The sequence below is a fragment of the Macaca nemestrina genome, chromosome 13 (genome assembly GCF_043159975.1).
Source record: "Macaca nemestrina isolate mMacNem1 chromosome 13, mMacNem.hap1, whole genome shotgun sequence".
Taxonomy (NCBI): Eukaryota; Metazoa; Chordata; class Mammalia; order Primates; family Cercopithecidae; genus Macaca; species Macaca nemestrina.
The window spans coordinates 76,564,534-76,587,402 of NC_092137.1; the positions used below are offsets into that span (position 1 = coordinate 76,564,534).

At 35.5% G+C, this 22,869-nt stretch overlaps 1 long non-coding RNA gene across 1 annotated transcript; it reads left to right on the top strand.

The window, feature by feature from the left end:
- The first annotated feature begins 13,314 nt into the window (after positions 1-13,314).
- On the top strand, positions 13,315-22,360 carry LOC139357906 (uncharacterized). Its single transcript, XR_011611931.1, has 3 exons — positions 13,315-13,749; positions 18,910-18,983; positions 21,971-22,360. It is a non-coding gene; the product is annotated as an uncharacterized lncRNA (long non-coding RNA).
- Positions 22,361-22,869: the final 509 nt, after the last annotated feature.

Here is a 22,869-nt window from a genome sequence, read left to right on the forward strand (position 1 = left end):
CTGTGTATAACCTTAGGGATAATGTGAGATTCCAGATATCCTCTGTTAGTTTCATTGCTCCCCCAATTTTTTTTTACTCAACTTCATAATTTCTAGAACCTTTATCATGTTTGATACACAAAATACCTTTAGTCACATATTTTTTGTATAATAGAATAACTGGCTTTAGTTCACCTGTGGTTGTATGCTAGCCTATCTTCTGAAGGCTTATGTTTTCTTCCTTCAGGAAAAAGTACCTACATGGAAAGGTCTACAGTTGGAATGAAGAGCTTTGAAAGAAGCATAACCATGCAATGCTGTTATTATGATTATTTTCAATGATTTACCACTACAGACAATCTTTTAGCCAGAAAGTGAGGATAGGATAAGGTAAAGCATAACAACAAACAAAAATATCTTAGATCGTGGTAACATTATGAAGTGGAAGAGGAATCAGTCTGTCTAGCACTAAATCTGAGGATAAGATTGCCTTAACACAATGAAACAACCATTAAGGTAAAGAAAGTTTCAGATTATTTTTGGTTGACAAACACATGATCCTGCCTTATTGGTGATAAGTAATCATTTAAAAATAAGGAAAAGGAAAACAACTGACTTGAGAAAAATGAATAGAGTCATGGAAAGGGAATAAAAGTTACACGACTAGAGGAAGAATTCACTTCTGTAAAACAGCAACTTCAGAACTTTCAGGCACTGTTGGGTCAATAAAATAAAAGAGCACATTTAAAAATGGAAACTAGAAGCCATATTAAGAGAACCACCTGAGATAAAAAGGCAATAGTTTGAGAGAAGAAGATAATAGATAAAATGAGAGATGGTGAGAAAAGGAAATATTGCTAGAAAAATAAAAACCAATGGCACAATTTAAATTCATATACAAAGAATTAAATAGAAAAGGTGATGCTGTGGAACATGGAATCATGACATCTAGGGAAAATTTAATACTATCTCCCAGAATACAGGGCAAACAATGCATAAACCTTATTAGAAATCAGGAGATCATATAGAAAAAAGAACACAAACTTATAAATATTTGGTATTTTTAAAGAAGGCACCAAAACAAACATAACAAGAGCAGTTATTAATAATATTATAGAAGAAAACTTTCGAAGGCTTCAGACTTCTCCAAGTACCATAAAACACACACACATGACTAATTAGGAACTATACTAGAAATATAAGTGTACTTTAATATTTAGAATTTCTTAATTAAAATGAAGATTTGATTTATTCTTTAAAAGAGCATTTGATATTATTAAAGAATATCATGTTAAATCAGAAATAAGTATGCTTTTTCTAACATAAAAAAGAATTTTTTCAAAGAATATTCTTCTGAAAAATACAAAATACAGGGTACAGCATCGCACTCAATTTTATAATCTTGAAAGCCTTTCATTAAAACGATAAAAAGACAAGGACCTTCATAAATATTCATTGTAGTCAAATTATACCTGGAAGTTTTAGATGATGCAATAAAACAAAAAATAAATGAGGTATTTATAACAGAAAGAAATTTAAACCTTTACCATCATCTCTAGACAAGAGATGAAAAGTGTCAGAATGCTAAGAAGTCTGTATACAAAAAAACTTGCAAGTATGTAAGTATGCATGTATACTTTCATGATATGTAATCCTCTCATTCTTGATTGTACGGAGTTTATTTCCTTAATTACTCTTAGCATTTTAAATGATTTTACATTATAATACAGCTCAGATATTATAAGTAGATTTAATTCCTTTGATGTGCATTCTCTCAGTTTTGTGTTCTGTAAACTGACTTTCTTGGCATTGACTTCTCCTCAGACGTTCTGTAATGTGCTAATGTGTAACGTCCACATGCTAATTTTACATGGGATTTAACTTTCATGAGATTTTTAATTGACACATTTCCTGGGCTGTGTAAGCCTCACTATAGAGGCCATTCTGTGCTTGTGTCAATCCGTCTTCTACACAGTTCCCAACTCTGAGCCTGTTTGTATGTGAGTGCCTTGGTTTGGAGTTGACTCAGGATGGAAAAGAGGAATTCATCAATAGCTCTGGCTATGAACTCTGATTTCCCACTGGTGAGTCAGCTTCCACCAGCAGCCCAGAGCAAAGGAGCCGGCTTCTGTCAAGAAACAGGAACTGGAATCATTCCATAATGTATATATGCATCAAAACATCACACTACACACCAAAAATATATATGATTTTTTATTTATCAACTAAAAAAACCCTGTACATTTAATTTTAAAAAGAAAAGGAAAAGAAACAAGGACTGGTAGGAGAGATATGCAGGTTTCACTTTTCAAGCAAATAGGGTGCTTCCAGACCTTGGCTTCTTGGGGATCCTAGTGAGAATGGCCAAAGCCAAGGACTGGGTGGTGACTCTAACTCTGCATGGACATTAAAATCCAGGTCTTGTTCTTGCCTTATGACGTGGTAGTTCAACTACTTCTCCGCACCATGGATTTCTCATTTTATTTCTATTTATTCTTCTTAAAATGCATATTTTCACCAGAATTTCTGTGTAATAGAGGAGGAGGATGATATCCATAAGTGTCCAATATTTACCCAGAAGCCAGAGTTTTTCTTTTCTTTCTGAGTCCCATTTTTATTAAGGCTAACTGAAATACACTGAAATCGCTTAATAAAACATAAAAAGTAAAAACATTTGTCTAGTAGTGTATCTGGAATTGGTGGGTTCTTGGTCTCGCTGACTTCAGGAGTGAAGCTGCAGACCTTCGCAATGAGTGTTACAGCTCTTAAAGATGGTGTGTCCAGAGTTTGTTCCTTCAGACGTTCAGATGTATTTGGAGCTTCTTCCTTCTGGTGGGTTCGTAGTCTCACTGACAGGAGTGAAGCTGCAGACCTTCGCGGTGAGTGTTACAGCTCTTAAAGATGACAGGTGTGGAGTTGTTTGTTCTTCCCGGCGGGTTCGTGGTCTCGTTGGCTTCAGGCATGAAGCTGCAGACCTGCTGGTGACTTGGACAGCTTTTCTGTCTAGCACTTTGTGTTACCGCTCATAAAGGCGCGTGGACCCAAAAAGTGAGCAGCAGCAACATTTATTGCAAAGAGCAAAGGAACAAAGCTTTCACACCATAAAACAAAACCCTTTGGAGTCACCAGCTGCTGCTGGCTGGCGGAGGCAGCCTGCTTTTATTCCCTTATTTGGCCCCACCCGCATCCTGCCGATTGGTCCATTTTTCAGAGAGCTGATTGGTCTGTTTTGACAGAGTGCTGATTGGTGCGTTTACAATCCTTGAACTAGACACCCAGTGCTAGACAGAAAAGTTCTCTAAGTCCCCACCAAGTCAGCCAGACACAGAGCATGATTGGTGCATTTACAAACCCTGAGCTAGATACAGAATGCTGATTGGTGTGTTCACAAACGCCGAGCTAGACACAGAGTGCTGACTGGTGGTTTACAACCCTTTAGCTAGACACGGAGTGCTAGACAGAAAAGCTCTCCAAGTCCCCATTAGGTCAGCTAGATACTAACCAATCAGAGTACTGATTGGTGTATTTACACACCCTGAGCTAGACACAGAGTGCTGATTCGTGTATCTACAATCCCTCAGCCAACATAAAAGCTTTCCAAGTCACCACCAGACTCAGCAGGCCAACCGGCTTCACCCAGTGCATCCTGCACTGGGCCAGGGGCAGAGCTGCCCGCCAGTCCCCATCAGTCCCCTGCGGTGCACCCACACTCCTTAGCCGTTGGGTGGTCAATGGGACCGGGTGCCAGGGAGCAGAGGGCAGCGCCCATGGGGGAGACTCGGGCCACGCAGGAGCCCACCATGGAGGGGGGCGCTGGGACATGGTGGGGCTGTAAGTCCCCAGCCCTGCCCCACGGGGAGGCGACTGAGACCCAGCCAGAATTCCAGAATTCGAGCGCAGTGCAGGCAGGCCGGCAGTGCTCGGGGACCATGCGCAACCACTGCAGCTGCTGGCCTGTGAGTACTGTGCGCAGCCCCGGTTCCAGCCTGTGCCTCTCCCTCCACACCACCCTGCAAGCAGAGGTAGCTGGCTCAGGCCTCTGCCATCCCGGAGAGGGGCTCCCAAAGTGCAGTGGCAGCCTGAAGGGCTCTTCAAGCACCACCAGAGTGCCGAGGCCGATGAGGCGCCGAGAGTGAGGGCTGCTAGCACATTGTCACCTCTCAGTAGGTTCTACGGTATGTCTCGGTTTTCATATCTAGGAGCACCAAAAGGTCTAGAGTACATCTTAGTTTTTGTTGTTTCTCTAAGTCCAGTTATCAAATTTTAGAGAATATTTGGAAAGCAGTGTAGCGGAAGATAAGATTAGAGTGTCTGTATACAGCATAGGAAGGCATAAGAGAAAAGCACATAATGCACTCGGATTTAATCAGCACCAAGAACAAGAAAACTTTCAATGAAAATGTAGGGTGATGAATTTGCAACAGTTAAATTGCAATATCTGCTTTTGAAGCACACAGCAAGTCTTGAATTCTTCTTTGGGAAATCACAGATGTGAATAATACAATATCCATTGCTCTCATTCTTTCTGCCACCTGCGTCTTTCCTTCAGTTTGGGTCACTACATTAGTCAGGAGAGGAGCGTCCGCTAGTCTCTGTGATGCCAACACACGTTGGAAGGAGGATGAGACACATTTATCAAACCCACTCATCAGCAGTTCTTCACTTCCTGTGGGCTTTGTGAATCGTGTAATCAGAGGATTGTTTGTTTTATTTGTATTTATGCCCACATTTACCACTCCCCCCTGAAAAAAATCTTAGCTTATCTGAATTCCTATGGTTAATTTAGAAATAACATTCTCTCTTTTTTTGAACTTGTAATCCTGAAAATCCTCAGAAATACAGCTATGCTTTTGTGCATTGGAAAAGTCAAAATCTCAGATTTTTCTCTATTGCTTGCTCTTTACCATTAAGGCATGACCTGACCTAGGAAATTGTGGGAGATGGGGAGAGTGAGAAGTTTGTTTTGGAATTTATGCCTTGTATTTTTTTTTTTGGGGGTCTGCCTCAGTTGCCTATTACCAGGTATACTGCACGTTTTAAAATTCCCACGTAAATAAAAAGGACTATATGGATCAATGCCATTTTTGTCATCTCTTAAGGCCTGGAAATTTAATTTTTTGCATTAAAGATCCATTTTGTTTTCTTTAAGAATGGAACTATACTTAGTTAAGTAAAATCCAACATTTAACATTTTACGTTCAAACTTTTGCATTTCAGGACAAGGTAAATACGTGTTTTTAATTGGTTCAAAAATTAAAAACCAAGTTGAAGGATTAGAATGTTTAAGAAAATATGTCAGAGTTAGAAAAGCCAATTTATGCTATTTTTCTTTCGACATGTATTGATAAGAAAATTCTAAACGCAAATCACGTACTTGGAAACAATTAAATGTCTATAAATAGGGGATTATTTCAAGGGTCAGCAAATTTCAGCCTATTTTATAAGCACATTTCATTGGAACACAGCAAACCCCATTTCTTTACATATTGTCTATGGTTGCTTTTGTACTAAAATGGTAGAGTTGAGTAGTTAATAGAGATGACAAACCAAGCAGAGCCAAAAATATTTACTATCTGGCCTTTTAAGAAAAAGCCTGTCAACTGCTGGATTGGTTATATAAATTATGATTCATCCAAAAATAAAATAGTATGAGGTGTTAAAATAATGGGCATCCATATATATGAGTATATTTGTTTTGTATTGCTCCTGTGAAAATATTGCCATATGAAAAAATTACCACAAATGTAGTCCCTTAAAATAACACAAATTTATTATTTAATAGTTCTGGAGGGCAGAAGTCCAACAAAGGTCTCATTGAGCAAAACTCAGTATGTTGGCAGGACTGTGTTCCTTCTGAAGGTTCTGGGAGAGAATCTGTGTCCTTACCTTTTCCAGCTTTTAGAGGCTGTCTGTGTTCCTTGGTATGTGGCTTTTTCTCATTATCATCAAAACTAGAAGGGGCTGGTGTATTCTTTGTCGTGTTGTCATCTCTCTGGTTTTTTCTTTTATGTCTTCTTCTACTTCTAAGGATACCTGTGATTACACTGGGTCCAAATGCATAACCCAGGTTAATCTCCTCATCTCAAGGTCAACTTGAGATAAGCAACTTCAATCTCATTTGTGACCTCAATTCCTTTTTACCATGTAACCTAATACAGCCAAAGTTTTCAGAGACTAGGATGGGAATGTTCTGGGGAGAGGAAACATTATTCTGCCCACAGCAACGAGTATTTAAAGGTATTAACAACAGTCTATTATATGAGAAAATGTGAAATAGCAAAACATCATGTACAAAATCATTTAGTTTAAAAATTCTATGTTTGTTTCGTGAATAGAAAAATAATTAGTGGAGGTTGTATGACAAAATATTATAATTATTTTTCTGAGATATGAAATTATAAATGGTTTTATATAGTTTTTAAAGCCTGAGTTTATATATTTTTATAGTTTCTTTAATATAATAAGCATATTTTATAATAGGAAAAAATCTACCTGCAAATAGTAAAACAAAGACGTGTTACAATGGAAGTTTCAAAAGAGACAATTTGCAAAACAAAAGCATTGTTTGTATGTATATTTTGCTGTTTTTTTTTTTTTTTCTTCTATATAATATCAGTCCTTTGACAGAATCACATCTTACTTTCACATTTTTGGTTAAGTTTCACTACTGTTCTCATACAAGTGCTTCCCAGACGGGCTTTACTTTTTTTCCTGCAGCATGGAAAATTCAATACTAATTAATCTTGAACAGAGGTGTCCTAACATGTAGAAATCTGCAAGCACTCAAGTTTGCATAGAGAGATCACTCCCCTAGCATTTCCATCTTTCTTGACTATTCAGTACTTTCCAAGTCCCAGCTAACTGATTTATAGCTTTTGAATTTGATTTGCATACCCCACATAATAATCTACAAGTCATTTCCATGCATCTTATAGTTGAAGAAAAATTGGTTTTCAAATTCTCACTTTTTCTTGAAGTTCCTAGGGACAAGCTAAATAGGCTATTTTGTTGCGTGATAATTTTTCGTTTTCTTTCTTCTGTTTTGTTTGTGGCTTTTTTGTTTATTTTTCAAATAACCCAATAGGTCTTTTCTTTTTCAACTATTTGTCTATGATATCCGCCTAATAGTTCTGAGAGAATTATTTCTGTTTTTTGATGTTAACCTATTTGTCCCAGATGATCACAGAATTTAACAATATTTCAATTTACATTACATTCAGTAGGAATTCAGGATTATTTAATAATCCACAAGCATTTATGTTGTACCTACTATATGCTTATTTTGTGTACTACTTTTTTGACATGCTGTTTTGTGTTCTTCTGTAGCAGTTGATGCAATATCACAATATTATCAACCAGAGCAAATGTGCTGCTTGAAATAAAAACAATGATTTTTTTTAAAGGGTCAGATTTGATACCAGTAAAATATTTAAAGCATTCACAATGAAAAAAGAAGAGTTAAAAAGGGAAAAAGAATAAAGAAACACAGAATGTTTTTAACTGCTTTGAGTTTAAATTTCCCTTGCTCATGAGCCTCACTGTGGCTTAGGAGACAATAGTTACTTTCTCAACTTTATTAGAGAAATTAACTGAAGAGTGTGTGAATCTTATCTTTATACTTCGTACACTAGCTAGCACATTACAAGTCCTTGGCAGAGGCTAAGGAGATTATCAATAAATATGAGAATAACATTGTTCTCTAATTGTTAGAAACACAGGCAGCAGACTTGACTTAACATCAAACAAATACAAGAAGGAGAATTTGGCGCTTTGTTCAAACAACTGGTTAATGGAATCTAAAACAAACAAAAACACACTAAATGTAGTTTGACTGAATTAGTTTTGTATGGTTAGTCTAGCCATAATGTGTTACTAGTAATACTCAAGCTAAAGAAAGTTACATTTTTAAAATGACTAACGTTTGTCAACAACAAAAATTTCTCAAGCCTCGACTTACATGCAAGAACTTGGATATTGATCTCATAAAGCTTACTATCAGACTAAAGAGACAAAGCCTAATACTGACTCAAAAGAAAAATCAAAGAGCCCAGTAGCGTCTGTACCAAGAGCTTTAGTGTTCAGAAAATCAACTGGGGCTAGAAAGCTCAGTGGCTGAAGAAAAGATAGGTGCTGAGCTGCAAAGGTTAGGGGAAGGATAAATGCAGGGTACGATTGAGGGTATGCGTGCTGAAGGGTCAGAAGGCAGGCAAGCAAACAGAAGGTTATCCCATTGGCTTACTGGAGCTCAGGTGAGGTTGGAAAGGTGTGAAACATCACGTGAAATAATTATGTTTAAGTTTGTACTTAAGCGATCTTACCTACTCATTCCAAAAGGGATACACATTACTTAGATATGGTGAGAGACCAACACCTATGAACACAACTAAAAGGCAAAACCCAAAGTTAAAAGAGAGGTGGACTTCCTACCCGATAAAAGGTTCTGCTTGCTGAAAAACATTGAGTTCTGGGCATCTTGGAACCTAAGAAAAATAAGGAAAGTATAAATGATAAAGTATTCTTTTTCTGTCACAATGAGAGTCACACTTTTTTTTTCCTCAGCCCTGGAGGAATTTATAATAAGAACATTGAGTAATATATGAGTAATGGCTTTGAGAATGATTTAAAAAATCCAGGCATTTTGTATGCAATGACTCCTCTTTTATTCACACTTGGTAAGAGCAAAGTGCAATGGTGTAAGGACTAGACTAGACTAGAGAGGACACCTTGAAGGACGGGCCTGCTTGATCAAAGCACCTGGCTCTTTCCTGTTATATTTATTTTGGCATTAGGTCAGGGCTGCTACATCAGTGTCTGGCTAATAGAGAAAAATAAACTTCCCTTAGTTATTAATAATTTTCCCATTAGTCTCTTCCAAAAAATCATAATGTGCTAGATGGTGGCCAGCACATACAGACAAAGGTCACCCACCCTTCAGTTAATTTTCCTAACTCAGGTGTGAAAGGAGGTTTTGGATCCATGCTGAAACTAATGAGAAAGAAAAAGCCAGATTCAAAGCAATAAAAGACATTTTGCTTTTTTCCCCCTTTAAACATGGCTTATTGTGAAACCTTGGGTGATTCTACTGGTCTCTGTTCTGACATTTAAAAATTCGTTATTTTTATTTCAAGCAGTGCAATGGATGTAATTGATAATATTGTGTTATTAATCATCAGTTACAAAAGACAACAAAAGAGCATACTGTGGTTTTTAAATATAGTCATTTTCTGTGTGTGTGTGATGACATCTCGTTGATATTGGTGAGAGACAGGTGTAACTGAGTAAGTGTGGGATATGGAGAACACCTTGAAGGCCGAGAAGAAAACATTTTACTTTTTGTTTTAATAAGTAGATAACCTTGGGACATGTAAGTGACTTTTGAATAAAATAATCTGTAATTATTTCAAACATTTTTTTAAAGAAACCTATTCTCTTTTTATTTTTCCTTCCAGTTTGGAAGAAGGCTGGGGGTGAATAATATGTAGTTAGAGCTGTGATCTCATGATATGCCAAATAAGTATCAAGAAATAGCTACATTTATGGCGTTTATGTTAAGGCTTATTACTGGTATGCAAATTCCCAGCCTATAATTGTTTTCACAATCAGGCCCAGAGGCATTACCATGGAGGAAGTAATTATAAAATGGTTAATTAAAAGTAATTATAAAATGGTAAATTACTTTTTATACATCCTCATACATTGTTCAGTTATAACTTAATCTTTGAAATCCTGGAATGGCTGTCTCCCAAGAACACTGCACCCTTCAGGGAAACGTGGCTCATCAGCCACTAACAACGGCCCTTTTTAAAAAAACTTCGCTAACTCAAATTCTGGGATATTCCAGTGTGACAGCTGGTTCCTTTTCTTGTGCTGTGGTCAGTGTTTAATGCACTGCAATGGATTTCTCCAAAGTGTGGCCTAAGCACCCCCGAGGGCCCTCCAAGTCCGTATGGGAGAGCAGAATGTGCTGCTGATGTGAGCAGCAGACGGGCTTTGCTGAAGAGTGGGCACGTGGCAGCCAAGGCTGTGTGAATGAAGCAGGTGGACATTTGTTTGAGGTGGGGGAGGAAGGAGCGCATTCCTGAGGATAAAGATAACTGCTGGTCATATGAAATAGGAGGCCTGGAAAATCTAACCAGATGTGAACAGGCCTCACTGGGCCAAAAATATGGGAGCCAATTGTTTTCACATAGAATTAAAACTTATTTTAATTACTGAAAGGTACATTCCATAGTTGAGTTTCAACTTTGAAAGGACTTTAAAGGTTTAAAATGCTGACTATAATAAAAATCAATGTTAAGTGTTGAAGTTAGTGAATATACCTACACAGGAGACGTATGATCAGCTCTGTAACCTGCACTCTGCTTTTTCAAAATGACACTTGATATTTCTGATCTAGGCTGGCTAGATCAAATTCAGAATGCCATTATATTTGATTTTCAGATACACAATGAAGAATTTTATAACATAAGTATGTCTCAAATATTACATGGGGCATACTTACACTAAACATATTATTCATTTTCTATCTGAAATTCAAATGTAACTGGATATCCCAGATTTTTATTTGCTAAATATAGCAAACATATTCTGGTTGCTATAGTAAATGGTATCCTTTTATGATCATATTTCAAAACTGGTTATTACTAGTCGAAGAAAACACGCTATCTTAAATATTGGCCACCCCGACTTACCAAATTTTCTCAGTTTTCCAGGTATGGAATCCAATCTTTGGTAAATAATAATATTTTTACAATATCTCTTGTAATATTCACATGTTGTATTCCTTTTCCTTGTATGAGTGCATTGAATAAAAATGTAATAACAAAGTTAAATAATCTCAGTGATAGTGGGTATCTTTGTGAAACCCTACATCTTCAGGTGACCATTTTCTTTAATTTCCAAATTAAATAGCTAAGGCTTCCATTTCAAATTATATGAGAATATCAGCTCCTCCTGCAGTGTTTCTGAGGATTCTGGATCCTGCATTCTCATGGGGATCTCGTTTCTAAATTACTCATTCTGAATTAGACCTGATATAATCTAAATACATCATCACAGAGTTTGCTTTTGTGACTGTCCTCCAACTTCTATATCCCAAACTGGTAATGTTACAATGCTGGGGTGCATTAGACACCGATTCCAGAAGGGAGGGAATTTAGAGTAAACATGGATCTGGCTCTGTAATGCCCACATAGAGTAATCTCCTAGGTTGTCTTGCTGTCTTTAACTTGCTGTCTATTACCAAGGTGCTGTGCCTCTTACCCACTTTATGAAGAGCTTGTCCCACAGTCTTTTTTACTCTTCAATCATGTGTATCCAGAACTCCTACATATATTGCCCCTCTTCCAAAGCGGGGAAGACTTCAAATGCATATTTGCTTGGTCAAAAATTTGGGCTACTTGCATGGTTTTGTGTGTACTAAAAACTATGCACTAAGAAGTTAATTTAACTAAAGGATCATCTTCTGTTTCTCCACTATTAGCAATGCAATGTACTGCCAAAAGAGTGAAATCACAAATTTTCTTTAATTTGGACCAGATCAGATTCTAAAACATGGGTCTTTTGAGAATGGGGCAGTCATTGGAAAATGGATTATTCTTCCATTTATAATTGTTTTGCTTCTTATTTTCATGTGTCTTCTAATTATTTTAACTATTATAAAGTAGGCTATTGCTTTGAAATTAATAATTTTGTTATGCTAAGGCAGTTCTTGACAGTGGTGGTGTTGAATTATATCACACTGCTTTGTGACATCTATCAAGACCACCAATGCTCTCCCACTACCATCTTTGATCAATTGGTGTGTTAAATGACATTAATAAATTTCCCAATACTAATCCATTTTTGCCTTTCTAGGCAATAATTACTTGTGTTAGCTGTATTAGTTTAATACTATACTTGAATACTCTTATATACTCTTAGGGACTCATCTGAATAAGTCTTAAGGACTTATTTCCTCTGCTGGGAAATAATCAATGCCTCCCAAACAAAATGGCCTGTAATCAAATAGCTTGGGAACCCCTTCCTGGAGAAGATGAACAAATGAAAGCCTCAGAGAAGTCACAAAGTTTAAATATCTGTTTCCATTTATTGAATAATTCAACTATTTTATTTGTGAAAGGGAAATAATTCCATGAAATCAGTTAATTTTTTTTCATTTTTGTAAGCTCTGAAATAATTTTTGTATAAGATAAATTTTATGGTTTCATAAATGTTTGGAAAAATTATTCAGTCAAACCATTTGTATGCAGTGCTCTGTATATATATGTGTGTGTGTGTGTGTGTGAGAGAGAGAGAGAGAGAGAGAGAGAGAGAGAGAGAGAAAATGAGAATTTATTCCTGGAAAACTTAAAAAAAAATCTCCTTTGCTCTTAATATGTTCCAGTTAAAATTAAGATTTCTAATTTCTCTAGAGACAACTATGGTAAGCTTTATTTTCATAGAAACATATCCATTTCACCAAGGTATTTATATAGAGCTACATTACATTATCTAAATAATATAGAATTCTTTTATAGCTTTAAACACATTTTTATCTACATCTCTAGAGTTGATACCCTAAATGGCTATATATTTCCAGTTTCTTGCACCTCTAAACCTACCACCTATCAAAATACCTTCAGTAAATGATTTCACTCCCTAACACGTTGGGAAAATAGATGCCAATAACAAACACGTCCTCCGCTTTATCTCTGTTGGGTGCTTCCTAGAAGCATTTAAATATTTTCAAATCTCTTCATATTGAGAAATAAAGCTCAGATGGTTCTAAAACATATGTCCATAAAATGTTTTAATACTCCTCCCTTTAGAGTGGAGGTTAATTTCTTTCCCCCTAGAGTATATGCTAGATTTAGCAACTGGTTTCCAACAAACAGAATACAGCAAAAGTGATGGTATGTCACTTCCAAGGTTACCTTCTAAAACGACTGCATCTTCCATGTTGAGTGCATGCTCCCTCTAACACAGGCACACTCTCGCTTTCTCTTGGATCGTTTGCTTGGGGGAAGTCGCATCACTAGCAGTCTATGGAGACATCCAAATGGTAAGGAACTGAAACCTCCTAGTAAAGCTATGTGAGTGAGTGTGGAAGCAGGACCTCCAGCCCCACTTAAGTCTTTAGAGACTGAAGCCCTGACAGCTTGACTGCAACCTCATGAGGGACACTGAGACCCAGCGAAACAGCTCCCAAGGTTCTGAGGCTCTAAAAGGATGTGTGATAATTCCACCTTACATTCTTCTACCCAAAAACAAAACAAACAAAAACGTTGGAAGAAAAAATTTAATTGGCTTAAGGACAATTTTTATCTCACGTGACAGCCACCCTTCTAGGTTCACATAGGATAGCAGGTCTAGGTACATTTAACTCAATAGTTCAGGGATGTCATGATTCTTTTGTCCGTTTCTATTTTTTTCTCGGCAATCCTTAGCATGTTAGCCTAAGAGGCTCCCTTCAGGGTTTCAACATTAATGCTGCAATTCCAGTCGTCACCAGCAGGTGGAAATCTTACAAGTAAAAATGATTCTAATGTACTTTATTTCTCCTTTAAAGAGTGAGCAAAACCCTCTCAGAATCTCCCAACGGATAACCTCACATCTCGTTGGTCAGAGTTTTATCACATGCGCATGATTAACTCAACCCCTAGTAAAAAATAACAGGACTATCACAATCAGCTTAAAGTGGACATAAATACCTCTCTGCCCAAAGTATTTAACTGTTTGGTGATTAAAAATTTTAACTGGTATTCATACCTACATTATACTGGTGTCTATGTAAGTATAAGTTGTGAATTTGTATTACTTGTCTTCCTTGAAGATCTCTTTTTCTCTTTGTTCTTTTCATTACCAGATCACACAATTGTCTTGTTTCCTTAGAATTTCTCAGACTCCATCCTTGTTTCTTTTACATTACCTCAACGCTTACTTAATGCCTATTTGAGCTGGGCAACATTGTTTCACATCACTGGGAGGATGCTTACGCAAAATGATTCAGAAAGAATATTAACTGGAGCAAGCTTTAAAATTATATTTTCTGAACTATTATGCTCAAGTTGGTCAGTATGAAATTCTGTAAAATTAGCGTATTTAAAATTAGAGATATCCAGAAATAATGCCTTCCTAATTTTGAGAGCCTCTAGCTAGAGTCAGCCAGAAGTTAATTTTTATAATGAAATTATAAACCCTTGAAATGGAAAGTTGCATTTGATCAGTCAACCAGAGCCTTTTTTAGCTCCCATGCTGTATTGTGACAGACAAATGGATTAGTTTGAAGATGTACACATCACATCTATAAGTAAAATTGAGTGGAGGATATCTGACCAAATTGACCAATACATCTTCTAATGAGAAATATCCTTTTACTGTTTTAGAACTGACAGTTGTGATAACATAATTAAATTAAGAGATCATGAAGGAAAAAATATAATCTATAATGTCATTTAGTATAATAAAAGCTTAATCCTTATATTTAGCCTCATTAGAATATAATTAGAACTAACTTATGCAGCCAAATTGTTACATATATGCTAAAACCTGAAGGCCTCAGTTCTTTTCATGAGTCTCTACATTAAAATACTCAGATGCACTGAGTGATGACCTTTGACTACACTTGTTTAAGGTGTTAGTGCTAACTGTTGAATTTAACAATGGATCCCATGACGGAAAAGGTAACATTTCAGTAAGTTCTATGTAGTGAAATCATAGCAGGTTGACATAATATTAAGTATCACATCTTTTGCTTTGTAGTAGGGTTTATATCATTTTTGGCACATCAACAGACATTATTTGTCCTTTTCATAGTGTACAAGTGTCCTCTGATACTACTTTTGTGTAAGTTTTTATTTTCTTTCATGAAAACAGGTCAACATTTTTCTATTAAATCACAGAATAAATACTTGCAATCTCATGTTTGAGTTTGTAATGACAGTGCTTCATCTGATGCATTCATCTTACTATTACAAATAAAATTGTTCAGCATTTACCCCCTTTACATTATTTTAATTAGATGATAGCTTCTACTCCATGTCTACTTTCATGTATATTTCTGAAGTGATTTTCCACATTGGTCTCTACATCCCTGAAAAAAATGCAATAAAACTGGAATTTAAAAACAAAATAATAAATAAAAACATAAATGACTTAGACTATTGATTCTTCTAAATTCTAACATCATTGAAGAAATCAAAATTATAGTTATAAATTACTTAGTAATGAGCTTGAAAATACATAAACTGGAAGTGAACTGAACTCCACTAAAATAAATTCAAATTTCTAAATGCTTAATGATAAATAAAAACAATATGAAACAAATAACCTAAAAATTCACTTCAAGAAACCAGAAAACAGGAAACAAAATACATACATGGAAAACACGAGGTAGCTACAGACATAAAAGCAGAAATTATGAAACAGAATAGAGCATAATCAGCATCTTGATAAAGCCATTATTTCATGCTGTGTTATGTTTTATAACATAGATAAATTCCAGGGAGGTCTAAAGAAAAAGAAAAAAAGAAAGAAAAGAAAAATCCATACATTATGAACTGAAAAGAGAGAAACACTAAGATATATTAGTGTTTGCTACTTTCTGTTCTTTTATTTGAAAATCTAGAATAAATAGATGTAAATTCACTGAAGAAAAATTAGAAATCCCAGCTAACTGCTATCTAGAATATAAATTGGCAAACTAATGAATATACCCCCAAACCTTAATTTGGTCATAATAACAGGTGAATCCAGTGAAAACTTGAAAAGTGTCAATAATTCCTTAACTTTCTAGAAAAGAGAGAATCAAGGAAGCCTTTTAAATTAACTGTATAAATTAGCATAATTCCAATAATAAAATCTGGGAAACAGAGTATGCATACTTAAAGAGTACAAAATCAAGTTTTAAGAAATCTAATCTAGGACTATAACAAAAGTAAAACACATCGCTAACAAGGGTTTATTTTAGGAATTCAAGAATGAGTCAGTCACTGGAAACGTATGGCATACATTTTCATCTTAATACTTGAAAGGACAAAAACATACCTTGATAGATGGTAAAATGGTTTTGATATAATTTAACCTCCTTTTCTGATAAAACTTATTAGTTATAGAATAGTGACATCTCAATAAAGAATGCAAGAGAAGTAGGCTGGTGGCCATTGCTAGTCAGCCTCCTCACTTATCTTTGGCCAAGAGTTGCTTATCAACTTTCTCCCTTCCGAGAAGGTCTGTGGTGGATGGTCAGGGTGTTGTTATGGATTGACTCAACAGCTTGGCCCTGATCCTGTGTTCATGGTTTTCTAAAAATGGTAAATGAGAGGAAAAATAGACTTGCAGACTCCCCAAGGTACAAAGTTTTATAGATTTTTATTCTGGAAAACCAGTAAAAAGATAATTACAAAAGTAATTTGCTATTGGAAATTTCCATGCTATACTTGTTGATCTAATAGAGGAAAATTGAATTTAACTTTTTTTCAGAATTGCAGGAATTCTGATATCTTGTCACTAAGGAGCTATTTCAAAAGATTCTAGCTGGGCCATCTACCAAACAGCAAATAAGGAAGGGCCAGTGTCAACTTTGTTGAAAAGACACATACGTTTCTGGCTCACAGATCATGCTCATTGGTGGCTATTTGCTTTTGAGACTGCAGATATATAAGGTGTGACCAGTCAGCTTGATCCTGAGACGTGAGCAACTGTGAAGTAAATGCAGGAGGTTGACAGAAGTGAGAACTACAGAACTCATGTTGTGCTGTGCTATTTCACATAATCACCCAAACACACACAGTCATGAGGAGCTTGAGATACCATGCAAGCCAAAACAGAACGATAGAATTTTATTTCCAGCTGTATTTCAAAGAAATAAACCAACATCCTTAAAGATTTTGAATATTTTATAAATTATTTCTGAAAAGTTTATATTCTCTCTGGCCATAAGTCTGAATTCAAGTGACATTTGTGTTACTAAATATCTAATTGCAAAGAACAGGAAGTATATTTCAATGTATGTTATATGGTTTAAATAATGTAAGTTGATAAGGACCATCTATATTTGCTGATACTAGAAATGAATGAAAACTGAACAACCGTATCTATCTATGAGAGTGGTTTTCAAACAGTCCTGTAAAAGCCCTAAGAGACTGTGGAAATATCTTAGGAGCTACAAGGAGAAGAGGCCCCCATCTAAGGATAGCAAGTGGGGACAGACATTCTGATCTTTGACTTTACAGGTTTTATATATTCGTGTGTGTTTATCTGTGTGTGCTTAATGTTCTGCATGAATTTGCATTCAGTAAAGGGGAATTATTTTCTCCTAAAAAGATAAAAACAAGAATTTTCATTATATTTTTAAAAGTAAATTTTCTAAAATAAACCAACTATTCAAGGACTATAAATATAATTTGTGAGCATAATAGAAGAAATTTAAGTCATACTTGTTTGGGATTATTTTTGTTATCTTACTAGTAATAATATAGTATCATTAAGAGGAATCAAGGTCTAAAGTCAAAATAGATCTTAGGCACTAAACCAATGCATTCTGAGTTTTAAGAATATAGCACACACACACACATATATACACACACACACATACACACACACATATATACATACACATATATTTTATGTACATATATATATACACATAAAATACATATATGTTAGAGTATGCTGGATTTTTTCCTAATAAGACCAAATTTAAAAATATATATAAAACTAACTTTCTATAAGTTGGGAAAACCACTGAAGAAAAGCATTAAAAGTTAAGCCTTAAAAGACATTGTGACATGATTAAAAATTTTTAATACAAGCTTTTTTTTTTTTACAGTTTTATTATCTATTCAAAACTGATAACTTATCTTTGGAAAATATTTCTATACATATAAATTGAAAAATACTAATATTGTTAAACACATTATATTTTCAAAATTAATAGCCACATTGTTAATCATGCCAAGAGCTTGAAAGAAGTGTCTTATTTTTGGTTAAGAAATACACAAAACATACGTGTAAAATAAATGAACTCATATATATATATTTGTATTTATATATTCTTGTGAAGGTAGTTTGTTAATGCTTTTTATCTTATTTTTTCAACAATAAGGTCTTTAAAGCTTCTCACCTGGTGGATGATAATGTAATTAAGCATGTTTTATTGTAACAGAAGACTAAAGTAAAAAATACATTAAATCAACTGGACAGTAAAATCTTTTTTATGTTTTTCAAATTTACCTAGTATATTAGGGTTCTCCAGAAAGACAAAACCAATAGGATGGATGGATGGTTGGATAGATAGATACATAGATAAGAGAGATGATAGATGGATGGATGAGAGGGAATTTGTTAGGAGAATTGGTTCACATAATGATTGTGGAAGCTGAGGAGTCCTATGGTAGGCCATCTCCAAGCTGGAGACCCTGGAATGCTGGAGACATGGCTCAGTCCAAGTCCGAAGTCTTTGGAATCAGGAAAGTTAATGTGTAACTTTCAAGGCCAAATACCTCTGAGAACCCAGGGAGTTGCTGGTGTAAGTCCTGGAATCCTAAGGCCAAAAGGCCTGAAGTTCTGATGTCCAAGGGCCGAAGAGTCTCCCAGCTCTAGGAAGGAGAGAGGAGGAAATTCACTTGTTTTGTTTTTTTTTGTTCTATCCAGGTCTTCAGCTGATTGGATGGTATCCACCCACATTTAGAGAGGGATCCTACCTCAGTTCACTGACTCACACACCAGTCTCTAGAAACACCCTCACAGACACACCCAGAAGTAATACTTTACCAAGTCTCTAGTTATTCCTTTATCCAGTCAAATTGACACCTAAAATTAACTATCACACCCAGTTTATTCCATTCCTTCAGAGGAGGTTCTTGGACAATACAGAAGTGACTGCCTGAGAAGTCCGGAAACTCTTACAGAAAAATGGCAACCAGCTCTTCATATTTTCTTCATCTGTAGAACTGATCCATATGCTGCCATTGCTACCACAGCTCTCACGTGTGATGTCCAAGCAGGAAGCAGCTCCATGTGTGGTAAGCTCCTGGCAGCTCAGATGCCTAGATGGAGTCTCAGCACACATTCTGCCCAATGTACATGATCTATATTACTTACTAACAATCTTTTTTGGAAACCAAAATTATCAGATGCGTACAGAAGGCAGGTCACAAAATGAAGTAGTGACTTTCAGTTTTCTCAGAAGCATTCTCTGTATTCTAATTGTTAATTCTGGAGTTCATGAGATAATTTTTAGTTCTCTTACAACCTCTTGTGTCATTCATATTTCTAGCCCAGTCTCAGTAGGCTATATTTGGGCTAATTTAGAACATACATCAACCATTATAGTGTCATATAGAGTAGTTTCAATGGGCATTTTACTTTAGAAGATGCTAAGCTATTTGAATTTATATATTCTAGAAAGTCTGCATTCTATCAACGAGCTTTACAGTGCTTTAGAAAAGAAAAAAAAAACTGTTGAAGAAGTGTCAGAGATATTCTAAAGCAATTAGTGAGAAGCAAACCAAAAATTTTTAAGCCATTATTTTTTCATGTGAGCTAATCTGTTTCAGGATATTTTGAAACATGTCTAGAAATGAGAAAAGGGTATTCCCATTTCCTGGCTTGAGTGAGTACCATGTCATGCACTATTAGAAATTGCTATGATATGAATGTTTGTGCCTCCATCCCCAATTCGTATATGAAAATCTAGTCGCCAAGGTGATGGTCTTAGGGGATGGGGCCTTTGGGAGATAGAGCCATTATAAATGAGATTAGTCTACTTATAAATGAATCCTCAGAAAGTTTCCTTACCCCTTCTACCATGTAAGGACACAATGAAAAGTTTCCATTTATTAGAAGCAGGCGCCCACCAGGCACCAAATCTGCCAGTGCCTTGATCGTGGACTTCTTAGGCCCCAAAACTGCAAAATTTAAATTTCTATTGGTTATAAGCTACCTAGGTTATGATATCTTGTTATAGCAACCCAAACAGATGAAGACAGAAATGTCAGCTTGTTTAACTCAATAATTGTTAGTGTGTGTGTGTGTGTGTGTGTGTGTATGTGTATATATACATCCTTTAGCTTAGATATACTCCTAGTACATATTGAAATTACTAAGGCAAGCTGTATGCATCCAAGATCCCTGCCCCCTTCTGTTAAATTTCAGCTAAATTTACATGCAATAAAATGCCAAAATATTAAGAGTAGAATAAAAAAAGGTTTGAGAAATATATCCATGCAACCACCACTAGTTTCCTCATTTGTAAAATGGGGACATTAATAGTACATATGCCAAAATATAGAATATTTCATCACCCTAGAATATTCCCTTTTTTCCAGCCAATTCTCCCTCTTCCTGCTAAACCTGCCAGAAAAAAAAACACTGTTTTCATTTTTGTCACCATTGCCTTTATTTGCCTGCACTGAACATTTAAATTGAATCATACAAGATATATGACTGTTTCTGGCTTCTTTTACTCAACATGTTTTTGAGCTTTATATGGGTTGAGATATATATATATATATGTGTGTGTGTCTGCATATATATGCTATATATGTATACATATATATTTGATAACTTGGTTTTTTATTATTGAATGTTATTCTTTTGTATGCATATACCAAAATTTTTCTATCCATTGAATTGCTGATGGGCTTTTTTGGCTACCATGCTTTAAGTCTATTAATCCATATTACAAACTTGCCTTGCTGATGGATTGTCTCAGTTTGTAGTCCCTAACCCACCTACCTCCTTCCCTGCCAGCAATGTTAGAGAAGATGTTTCAATTACAGCTCACCTGCACTGGCAGAATCACTTTTAAATTATGTTCCAATTTGACGATCAACAAATGACATCTCATTTCGAATTTCAAATTGCATTTTTAGTATTGAGCTTAATTTTTTAAGGGTTTACAGGTGAAATCATTTTCTTTTCTCTTTTGTCAACTATCAGTCCATGCCATTTGCCTATTTTTTTATTGGCATGTTTTATCATTTAAAATTTTATCTGCAAGAGGTTGTGTGTGTGTGTGTATATATATATATATGTATATCTGTCTATCTTTGTGTGTATACACACACACACACACACATATATACACACACACACATTAAGGATTTAGAGCTTCTTCACTCAAACTGCTCTCCAATACCCAAAAGTATAATACTGCTCCTTGTATTATCCCTAAAGAGGGGTATTATTATTGTCACACTTATTGTATAGATTAAAAAACCTTGGACACAAAGTGGTTAAGCATTTTGCAAAATGTCAGTATCAAGTAAGTGATAGAGATGAAGGGTTGCTTTTAACCCATTTACAATCCTACCTTTCTGTTCAAAGAAGGTTTATGCAATGATCATAATCATAACTACCTCCTTGGGTTGTTTCAGTTCTTAAACAAATTTGTAAATGTGATAATAATAATAGACACTATGTGCTAGATACTGTTCTAGGTACACTCTATATATTAACACATTTAATATTCACAACAATCGCATGAGATAGAAAGTACAATCTGTCATCCACAATTTGTCAGTGAGAAAGGTGAAGTATAGAGAGGTTAACTATCTTGCCAACAGTGTATGACTAATGAGTGACAGGGCTGAAATTTGATCCTAGATCGCATGGCTTTAGAGTCTGTTCTCTTAAATAGTATGTTAACAGCTGAGAATAGGTCCTGGCAAATAGTATGTCCTAAATGGATGTGAACCAATATCATTAATAAAGTACATTTGTTGGATCACAATTATAAACAAAAAGTTTTCCCTGCCTGCCCCCAGGAGGTCCAACATTCTGAGGTTGCTTCTTTCTTTTCATGCATATGGTTGCAATAGTGAGACAGATTTCTGATACTAAGGAGGGGGCTTTGGAAGACACAAGTGTATACCTCTTCTATATTACACTTTGAGGCTCCTAGAATGTGTCTGGTACAATTGAGTCTTGATATAATTAAGCTGTATAACAAACAGCTTCAAAATCTCAGATACTTAAAATAGCAAATATTTATTTTCCTCATTTACAGATCTGTGTATCAGCTGTCAATCTGCTACGCTGGTCTCCAGGAATCTAGTCAGATTCAAACCTGCTCCATGTGTTTCATCATTCTGGAACCTGGGACCTGGGACCTGAAGATCACAGGAAAGCAGATGAGTAAACCAAACTGTGCAAGCACACTTAAGCCCTCTGCTGCAACATGTTTGCTAATACTCAATTCAATATTATTGAAAACGAGTAAGGAAACAACATGACAGAATATGATTTGAATGTTTGGAATCTTGGGATCTGACCCAAATACTTTAACAAAATTAGTTCTTTATTTTACTGAAGTGGTATTAATTTTTTGTCAGATATATGTACATATTTTCTCAAAGCTTATTTTTAATAGTTGTTAACTATCATTTATAACATTTTAACTTTTCTGAAGATCTTAATTTTTATGTAGGTTAAATGACATATTTTTTCTTTTATGATTTGTGTATTTGGGTTGTTGCATATACAGACTATGCCATAAAACCCAAGCCAGATATTAATATTCCTTTGCTCAAAACTTTTTCATGCTTCCCACATCCCTCGAGTAAAAATGTGATTCCTTTCAAAGGCCAGCAAAACCCTTCATAGTCTGTTCCCTACTCACCCTCCATAACTCTCTGCCCTCATTTTCTACTTCCTAATTTCTAAGCTCCCTCTAGACTAGCCTCTTCATTGTTCCTCAGATATACCTAGAGTCAACATACAATTTTCTAAGTTAAAAACAAGATTCCCATACAAATATGTAGTGAGCACATTCTAATTGTTATTTAGTCATTATTGAAGGAACCGTTAGAATGGTAAAGCTGATTAAAAGGAGGCTAGGTGATTAGTATAAAGAATCGTTAAAAAAAAAGAATGCTGGAATAAAATGGCAGAATTCAATACAAAACT